This window comes from Morus notabilis, unplaced genomic scaffold (assembly GCF_000414095.1).
Source record: "Morus notabilis unplaced genomic scaffold, ASM41409v2 Scaffold1811, whole genome shotgun sequence".
NCBI lineage: Eukaryota > Viridiplantae > Streptophyta > Magnoliopsida > Rosales > Moraceae > Morus > Morus notabilis.
This window is the reverse complement of record NW_010359594.1, coordinates 1-9277: the sequence shown is the minus strand read 5'-3', so window position 1 is coordinate 9277 and position 9277 is coordinate 1. Positions and strand designations below refer to the sequence as shown.

General features: G+C 33.4%; 1 pseudogene; it reads right to left on the bottom strand.

Annotated features, from left to right (window-relative positions):
* Positions 1-5113: 5113 nt before the first annotated feature.
* Positions 5114-5692, bottom strand: LOC21384913 (annotated as a pseudogene).
* Positions 5693-9277: the final 3585 nt, after the last annotated feature.

Sequence of the window (9277 nt, the reverse complement as noted above, 5' to 3'; positions counted from 1 at the left end):
TATTACAAGAGGACCGGCGACACGCCGGGCTCCGGCCAAAGAGAAAAGGCCGGCAGATAAACTTAGAGAGAAGTAGGAGAACAAGTTTTAGAGGGAGAACGCCTTAGTAAATATAATTCTGAGGGTATACTACTGTACACAATAAAACAATTTTCTTCATGGAATACATGATAATACTTGTTTTATTTTTTCTTATTGTAACAATAGTAATGGGGTGGGTAGGTGACCAGACCTGTAGGACACGCATATAGCCTTCTCCAGATACAGTCAAAGCCGAGCAGCCGTATAATTCGATCAACATGCAATTTTTATTTATTTATTTATTTATTTTTTTAAGGAGAAGTGTATTTCATAGAATTAAAATGTATAACATTCATCAATTTATACTCACTTAGCCTCGTGTAATTGTACGAATAACATTCATCAAGTTATACTCACTAGCCTCTTGTAATTGTACGAAACACAAACACCCAAAAATCACCGGTTCCACAAGTAAACTTGAATGAAATACATAAAACATTTAGAGAATCTCAATAGAGGAGGAGCCATGATCCGGTGTACCACCTAGATATACAAAGAAGGCATTTAACGCATGCAGCTCCGTGCTCAGTGGTTAGATGATGTAATGTATGAACAAAGAGAGAGCTTATTGGTGGTAAAGACAATATCTGTTCGTGCGAGATTAAAGATTACTAATCGCAACGTAAAACTCCCTTAGATCAGATAGAAACATACCAAAATGCAGGACGCGTTTGAAACTCATTATAAAATAATTTTATTTTTTGTATGAAAATGAAAATGAAAACGTTTTCAATCTCAGACAAAATCATTTTTGAAAATGCGTTTGGTAATTTTATCAAGAGATTATTTTGTAAAAAAATCAATTAATGTCTCTATTTCTCTCTCTGCTCAAGTGAGGAGAAAATGAAAACAAAAAATGAAAATTGACTAATTTCTCTTTTATTTTACACTAAACTAAAAAATCGTTTTCATTTCCATTTTTTTGTCATTATTGCACCAAACGCCGTTTTAAAAATGTTTCATTTTTTCTTTCTTAAAAAACGTGAAAAAATGGAATTAATTCTAAACACGGCCGCAATATCGACGTCGAACTAGTGGCTTGGAGGCTCAAGACTAACTTGTATCAATCATTTTGGTTTGTAGGACAACCTCATGAACAATGAAGTTGGGGCCAATACATTGGCTAGGGTTGGGGTGGTGGCCGCGGGATGACCCCGAGACCCATGTCAAGTTTGGGGATACCAAATACTACTGCAATAACAACAACAATAATAATAATTAATAGTGATGATATCGTCCCTCTTCTCTATATTAAATGACGACCGTTTCAGCAAGTTATGCAAATTATTCGGTATAAAGCTCAATATTTCAAAATTTGTGAAGAATACTATTCTCTGCCGCTATCACTTGAAACTACTTAGAATTTAAGGATGACTTCTTTCTACTCTGGAGAGAATGATGTAGTGTTAGAGCTATAAGTTTGGACGGACAAAACGGAGCTCAAAACCTGTCAGTATTGACCCAGTCTCACTTGATTTAGTGTTCAGCCAACTAGGCTAACAGTTTAGGCCTAAAAATATTTTCAGGCTGGCCCAGTTAAAATATTGGGCTGGCCTGAAAACCTTCTCGGGAGCATCTGGCCCAAACAAGTTTGCCCTGGGCAATCTGAACTTTCACTTTTATTAGGAGTTTTTTTTTATTATCACTTGTATTAGCCTTATATTCTAATGCTTATTTCTTTTAGGAGAATATTCATGGTTATTTCCTTTTTGTGATATCTTAAGAATTTAGATTTCAAATTTAAGATAGGATTAGGTTATTAATTTTGTTATTTAAGGCCTTAGATACTATTTTGTCATTCAGATTTTGATGATTAATAATACATTACGTTGAGAGTTCTCTGAACATCCTCATTACAATTCTCTTGGTATTTTTTAAAATTAACAAGTGATTGATGCCTATTTTTCTTACCTTCTAATTTCATCAATAGATTTATAAATGTCTATTTTCCGACATTCTAATTGAGTCAACGGAGGTTAAGAAGATTTATTCTTCTTTTTTCTTTTTTTTTTTTTTTGGGTACTTTCCGAGTTTCTTTTCTTTTTTTACTCTTACCAAACATAACAAAACGTCGAATCTGGACTTCTTGTTGCTTGAATTTGGACCACCAACTCAGAATCGTTGAAGACGGTTTACTTAATTGTAGTTTATGTATTGTACATGAGGAATGGGATACTATCATACAAAGACTAATAGTCAGCAAGGTTAAAAAATAAATCCATGGAAATGTCTTACCAAAAAAAACATTTACTCCACCAAAAAAAAATTTAATAGTCATCAAGGTTAAGATCTCTCTTTACCAAAAAAAAAAAAAAAAAAAAAGTGTGACTATGATCGCTATCTGCTCCACCACTTAAAATTTACTCAATTTAAGCCAAGTCAAAAATTAGTTCAGAAAAAAGAAAGTGTGCTTTATAACATTGAGCCACAGAAGCTAATAAATCAACAAATCATATAATTCAGCAGTCATAAAACAAACAAAACAGAAACTCAAACAAAACGATATATATATTTTTTATTACGAAAGTAACGCACTAATTGAAAATCCCCAAGAAAACTAACGCACAATCTGACGAATTAATCTCTCTTTTATTGCACCACTTGAGACCAGCACAAATATTTGGTGCATTGGTGGGTGAGTGTGTGATCTAAAATTCAAATCCCGAAGAAATTACCTTTGAATATAGTGAGCGTGGTCTTTACACCGTATTTTTTTTATAAAAAAAAAAAGTGTATAGAAAATAGCAGAAAATAGAGAGATAGTTATAATTTATAGCAAATATTAATTTTAACTTTCGCAAATATCATAAAGCTCTCTGATTCTCTCACTCTTTCTCTCTCCCTCTCCTCTCTCTGATCTCTCTTTCTCTCTCTTCACTTTCTCTCTCATCCTCTATCAGAGACCTCTCCCTCACTCATGGACTTTGAGACGATGAGTCGTGCGGCGCTAGTAGTGATTATCCTATCTCGCCATTGACAACGACACGAGCAAAGCAGCATCGTCGTTGTGTCGCCATCATCGCTAGAGAAGCTGACCAGTGCTGTCGTGGGATGGTTCTGCGTGTGTGTGGATTTTAAGGTTTGAATGGGGATGTTAGTAAATGCAAAATTCACGTGGTAAATGCTTCATTTACCAAACAAATAGATTATGTTCAATTTTGCAAATGTAGTTTTTACATGGTAAATGATAGATTTACTAGTTAGACGGATGCTTTGACGTTGTAAACAATATAATTTTTTCCAGTAAATTGACAATTTACATGGTAATTCCATTATCTACCTTATAAATGCTTCATTTCCCAACATACAAAATTCTATTCAACTTGGTAAATGGAGGACTTTTACGTGGTAAATAATGGATTCACTTGTTAAAAGAACTTCTAATGTTGTAAACAACAAGTTATTTTTTTGGTAAATTGTCAGTTTACATGGTAAATTCATTATGTTACGAAAATACAGAAATTAAGTTTGTATGATAAATGAAGAATTTACCAAGTAAATGCAACATTTACGACATTCACTCTCTCCTTTTTCTCTCATTCTCTCTCGCATAACCATTGACAAACTCTCATCCACTCTCTCATCATCACCGAAACTTTTCTGAGGGTGTAATTAGTACACCATATATTAACATTTTAAAATATGCTATAAATTTATATTCATCTGCTATTTATTAATTAAAAAACTAAAATTATTGTGCTATTTAGTATTTTCACTAGTATAAAAAGCGGATTCGACGACGGTCAGTTTAAAATCTGTCGTCTTATCCAGAATCGTTAAATGTCTAACACTTTAGACGACAATTTTTAACTGCCATCTAATATACACTTTCAAAGCACTTTAGAAGACGGATTTTGATATAACAGTCGTTAAATGTGTCACTTTTAATGACGGCTTTTATAAAAACCGTCATTAAATGTATCACATTTAACGACGGTTTTTATGGAAACCCTCGTTACATGTCTCCTTAAAAAATTAAAAAAAAATGTTTCTTACCCGAATTTTATTTCTTTTCTTAAACAACAATCTCTTAAAGTATGATTTACAAATTAGAAAAAACTCTCGCATATCTCATCAAATAACAAAAATTTCAACGTAGAAAAAAATAGTAAAAATCATATTGTTTACAACATTTATCACCAATACACAAATAATACAAATCTAAGTAATACAAAATATTTAAGTATAAACATATAAGAATTCTAACAAAAAATTGGAATGAAAAAAAGAAAATCAAAGCTAACAAACCACAAAACTTCTAAAGTTCTCGGATTTCAGTGATTGATGATGGAAAACATAGAGAGGGGGTGAAGCAGCGACAACAGGCACGGTTTTTGGGTCATGGGTCGATAATGGCGAGAATTGATATTAAGAAAGAGAGAGGGATTTTGGGAGAAAAATATTAAGGTTTGGGAGGGGTAGGAATTATAGAGATAATGACAGAGAGAGCGAGAGAGTGGGAAAGTGGAAGAGAGAGGGATTGAGACAAATATTTAGAATTTAGAAATAAGAGAGAGAGAGAAAAATAGAAGAGAGTGTTTGGAATTATAAAAGGAAAAAGTTTAGATTTGAAATTTAAGTAAAATAGACGAGCAGAAAAAAAGTCGGTTTTTTTCCTTTTGAAATTTTTTGACGGCGGTTTCTTTGAAACTATCGTTAAATGTTGACATTAGATGAAGGTTCTTAAAAATCCATCATCTAATGTGCTTATTTTTTTTTGTTTAATTTTTTCTAGAATACATTGAAGTTGGTTTTTAAAAACCGTCGCCTAATGTATAACATTTAATGAGGGTTTTTTTTTTTTTTAAACCGTCGTCTAACTTACTGTACGAATTTTTGAAATACAAAAATCTTCATTCCATATTTTTTTCACCACATTAGAAGACGGTTTTTCTTAAAATGTCGTTAAATAAGCGTGTTTAATGTAGAATTTCTAGTCGTGTTTAAGTTTGAGAAATCTGGTATTTATTACAAATTCTAAAAAAAATAAACCAATAGAAAACTTTTACTGCAAAGAAAGATTCAGAGAACATCAATAATGGAGAACATAAACATTGTATTCGACAACAGCATCACCAGTTTTGAGATCAAGCTTATGAGTCCTGGCCTGAGCATACCCTCTTGCAAACCTGAAAATTCCACTTCCTCCGACGATCGGCATCTCTCTCACCGCCGACAAGGCGGCGTTTCGTCCCAAGATGCTGAGAGTACTTCCATTATACTTCCCTTCCGTGAAGACATAGTTAAGGACCATCATGAATCCAAGCTCGGACTGAGAAGCCGAGGAATACATTCCTTGAGCTCTTTCCACTTGCTTGGAAGTCGGCGCGGGCCCCACCGTTAAAGGATCGTCGATCGCCATCACCACGCCGAAAAATGTGGACGACGCGTTCGCAAGAGGCGGCCCGGCGACTTGGATGGCTGTCGATTTTTAGCCGCTGATGATGTCGTGGAAGTAGAAGTGGAGGTGGCTCAGTTTCTCTCGCTTGAACCCTAGTTCTTTCGGAGATAATTTTCTCGAAAAACTGTCGGAATTCCCGTCTGCATTGGCAGTATGGATCGACAAGAAAAAGAAGAAAATTGCAAAGGAAATTGTGAGAGTTTTTGCCATGACTGTGTGGAATTAAAGTAGGTATACTGGAATTTTAGTTTGGTGATTATGTTTTGTGATTGCTTCTATATATAGATATAGATATATATATCTACATATATATATATATATATATATATATATAGATGGTAAGAATTTGCGCTTCACGCCGTTGCGTCTTTTTCAGTATTAACATAATTGTAAGCTGTCGAGTAGTTGCACAAGACACGAGCCACATGGGCTTCTCTGTGGCAGCTGGCGGGGGCAACTGAAATCCATATATTAATCCTAACATTCTTTTCCAGGCAAAATGGCAAATAGCTAAGATTTTCAAATGTGCAGGATATTATATATATCTTGTGGTCCATGAGGGTTTTCTTTATGACGGCAGAGGCGGATGTGGATGCATGTGTTCGTTAGGCGTTGGGGGCTGGGTTTCGTCGTGTCCTAATTTGGAGTGGGTGGACGTGGACCCATCCGTCGGCTCAGAGGCGCTGGAGCTCCTGTTTTTCCACTGCTTTGATCATCTTGGTGCCATGCACGTTTCTTTGGGTGGTGGCGGTGCTCCGATGGGGGTTCACCGGTAGTGCTGGAGCATTTATTCCATGTGCCGATCCAATGACGGTTCCGGTTTGGCCTCTCTAGTCCCTTGGTGTGATGTTCACTCATATCTTGTCGGCCGCGGAAGCTGGTGGTGTCATCAGTGGCGTCTCTTTGATGTCTTGGGAAATTGCCTGTAGTTCTATGCTTTATTTTGTTCCCTTAAGGCGTTTTTTCTTTGGTTATTTGTGTTTTTGTTGTGTTTAAATGCATTGTTTTTATTTTAGTTATGTAATAACAGAGATGGTCTCTCCGCTTTCTAAAGTTGAAGTGTGATTTGTCTGCTAACTTTTTTTTATGCGGTATAGTGTATGGTCTTAGTTTTATTGCTCTCTCGATCTCGATGATTAGAAGTTTCTATTGATTGTAGAGGTGTTATTGAAAGAGCTATTTGTGTATACAAATTATCTTATCTTGTACTTATTTGATTTTTTTATTGTCGAATTTGGTACACGTTTCTCCCCTTGTATTTGCATTCAAAATTATTGATAGATCTAATCTTTTTCAAGGTCAAGTCTTCTTATATCTTATGTTCATTTGCGGCAATAGTGCTTGTAATTCTCTATGTTTGATTTGAAATGAAATTTTTCCTTCGAAAAAATGGTAAATAGCTAGCTGTTTTTTTTTTAATAAATAATAATTCGGAGTTAAATCTACGCCCTTTCAAATTCAAGCCACACCCTATCTTATTTTATGCCATTTGACCACGTAGTCATTGGCTGGACAGATAGCTAACTAGTTCTGAATCGAGTTTCTAGTGTAAAAATTAGAAAGCAATATTTCACTCGTACTCCTACCTAGTTATTAGTGCTACCATTTGGTGCGTGAATAAAGAGCATAATTCACAATTAATATATGTTTCATAATTAATTAACTTACCATTCTTATATATCTTATCATATAATGGTACGCATGATCACCAATTAATCATAATTTGAAGAATGGAGAGGTTCACTCTATTCTAATTTCGATGTAGGAATCGTAACCTCAATAAAGTTTTTATTAGCAAATAGCCAATTTGTTGCAGTCCAAAATTGTTGTGTTTTTTTTTTTTTTTTTAAAGAAAAAGAAGTCAAAGTTTAAGGAGGGTATAGGAACCAGTTTTTTTTTTACCCCATAAATTACGGTATGGAGTGGTTCTAATATTGATGGTAATACAATAGCAGTGTTAGAAATTTTGTCATTTTGGTATTACTGTGCTGTTGAAAATTTCTACTGTGTTGTTAGTCAGAAGTTGTTGTAACCAGAAGTATGTAAGTGTTTGGTAAATTTTTTTTCAAAGTTACTGTGAATATCAAAAGTAGAAATTTAGGTGTTTGATAAACTATGTACAAAATTATTGTGATGATATATAATGACTAAAATAGATATACTTTAACACACATACTTATAATTAATTTTATTTCTATTTTATAATAATATTCATAATGTTTATACACTAAAATACTAAAAAAATATAATTTTCATTTTATTAATTAAAATATATCTAAAAAATAAATTAGTTTTATTCAAAGAGATCAATTATATATCTATAAAGAAATTAAATAACGTAAAGAACTGAAGGTAAATTATTTTTCAAACTTGCAACATTATAACAAAAATATATTATTAAGATTTAGCATAAGATATTTATTAAAGATTTTTAATTTTCATATCAACATTAAAAATAAAATACATTCTTTAATTTGATTTGAAAGAAATAAAATGAGTTGATTGTGAATTAAGTTTTATTATTAGGGCCATTTTAGTAAATTTAGACAATAACAGCATAAACTGTTGTGGAAAAATAACCCCTGACATGCGTCTCAAATTCTGGTGTGGCACAGTAATTTTTAGAAGCTGCTAGATAAAAGCAAATTTTGTCAAACATCTTGACCTATTGCAACTTCTTAAAAAAAAATAAAATAAAATAAAAAAAGCTAAAAGTACCTCCAAAATCAATGCCAAAGGAGTCCTTTATTTCTACATTACTTTGTTCGCATTATACCCGTGTGATATTTTGATCCTACCTTTTCTGGGGCATGTGATCTATATAGTAAGGAAACATTTTTGAGATATCAATCATGGTGGATTCGGATTTTATTTGGATCTTATCTTCCTCTGATTTTGAATGCAAGAGTTGATTTTACTACGAAAGCATATTACTACAACATGATCGTTAAACTCTTCACGACTATGTCATAATACATACACTTTGCCCCGATCATAATTGCTCTAAACATCTCATAGGTAAGTGCATATTCGAACTTCTAAAGGAGGAACAAATCTCAAAAGATTGCAACGAATTTCAAACCAAATCAATTCGAAAAATAGTGGGAATGCAACTAGGAAGTTTCTTTAACTTTCTAAAACTATAGGCCGTATTTTTCACAGGTAGTTTCATGAGTTCAGGAGTAATGAAGTTCGAAAATACTCCAATTCTAATTATTCTCATAACCACAATTCGAGGTTGATAAGAGTGTATCTTTTAAAGATAGTGTTTCTTAAACACCCGGAGTTTTTGTATATTAAATAACCATATCTAGCTTCATGCTACTATTTTATTTATGATTATTTGTTGTTTAACCTTTTACAGCATAATTTCAATCTAACTAAACACAACTAATTGAGTTGTTGTGAGTGTTTGTGTGTACAGTTTATAACATGAGAGAGTGACTGCATAAGTGATATTGGACACGAGAGCGAGGATCTACTATCAAAAATAAGGCTTGAATGAGAGCATTTATGGGTGATAAGCGCACAAAAATGCACTTAATTTGTTCATAATTGTTAAATAAATTGGGTTTTAATTAAATATTTTCATGGAATTAATTTTTTGTGGAAGTATTTAATTAATTAATTTTATTTTATTTTGTAAGGAAATAAGACATTTGGACCAAAACTAAAAGAAAATGAAAATGAAGCCCATCAGCAGTCGTCAGCCGAGCTGAGCCAAGCTGAATCGAGCCAAGCCAGGAGAATCCGCATGCGCCAGTGTCATTTCTGGCACGCCTCAGCCGTGTGGGA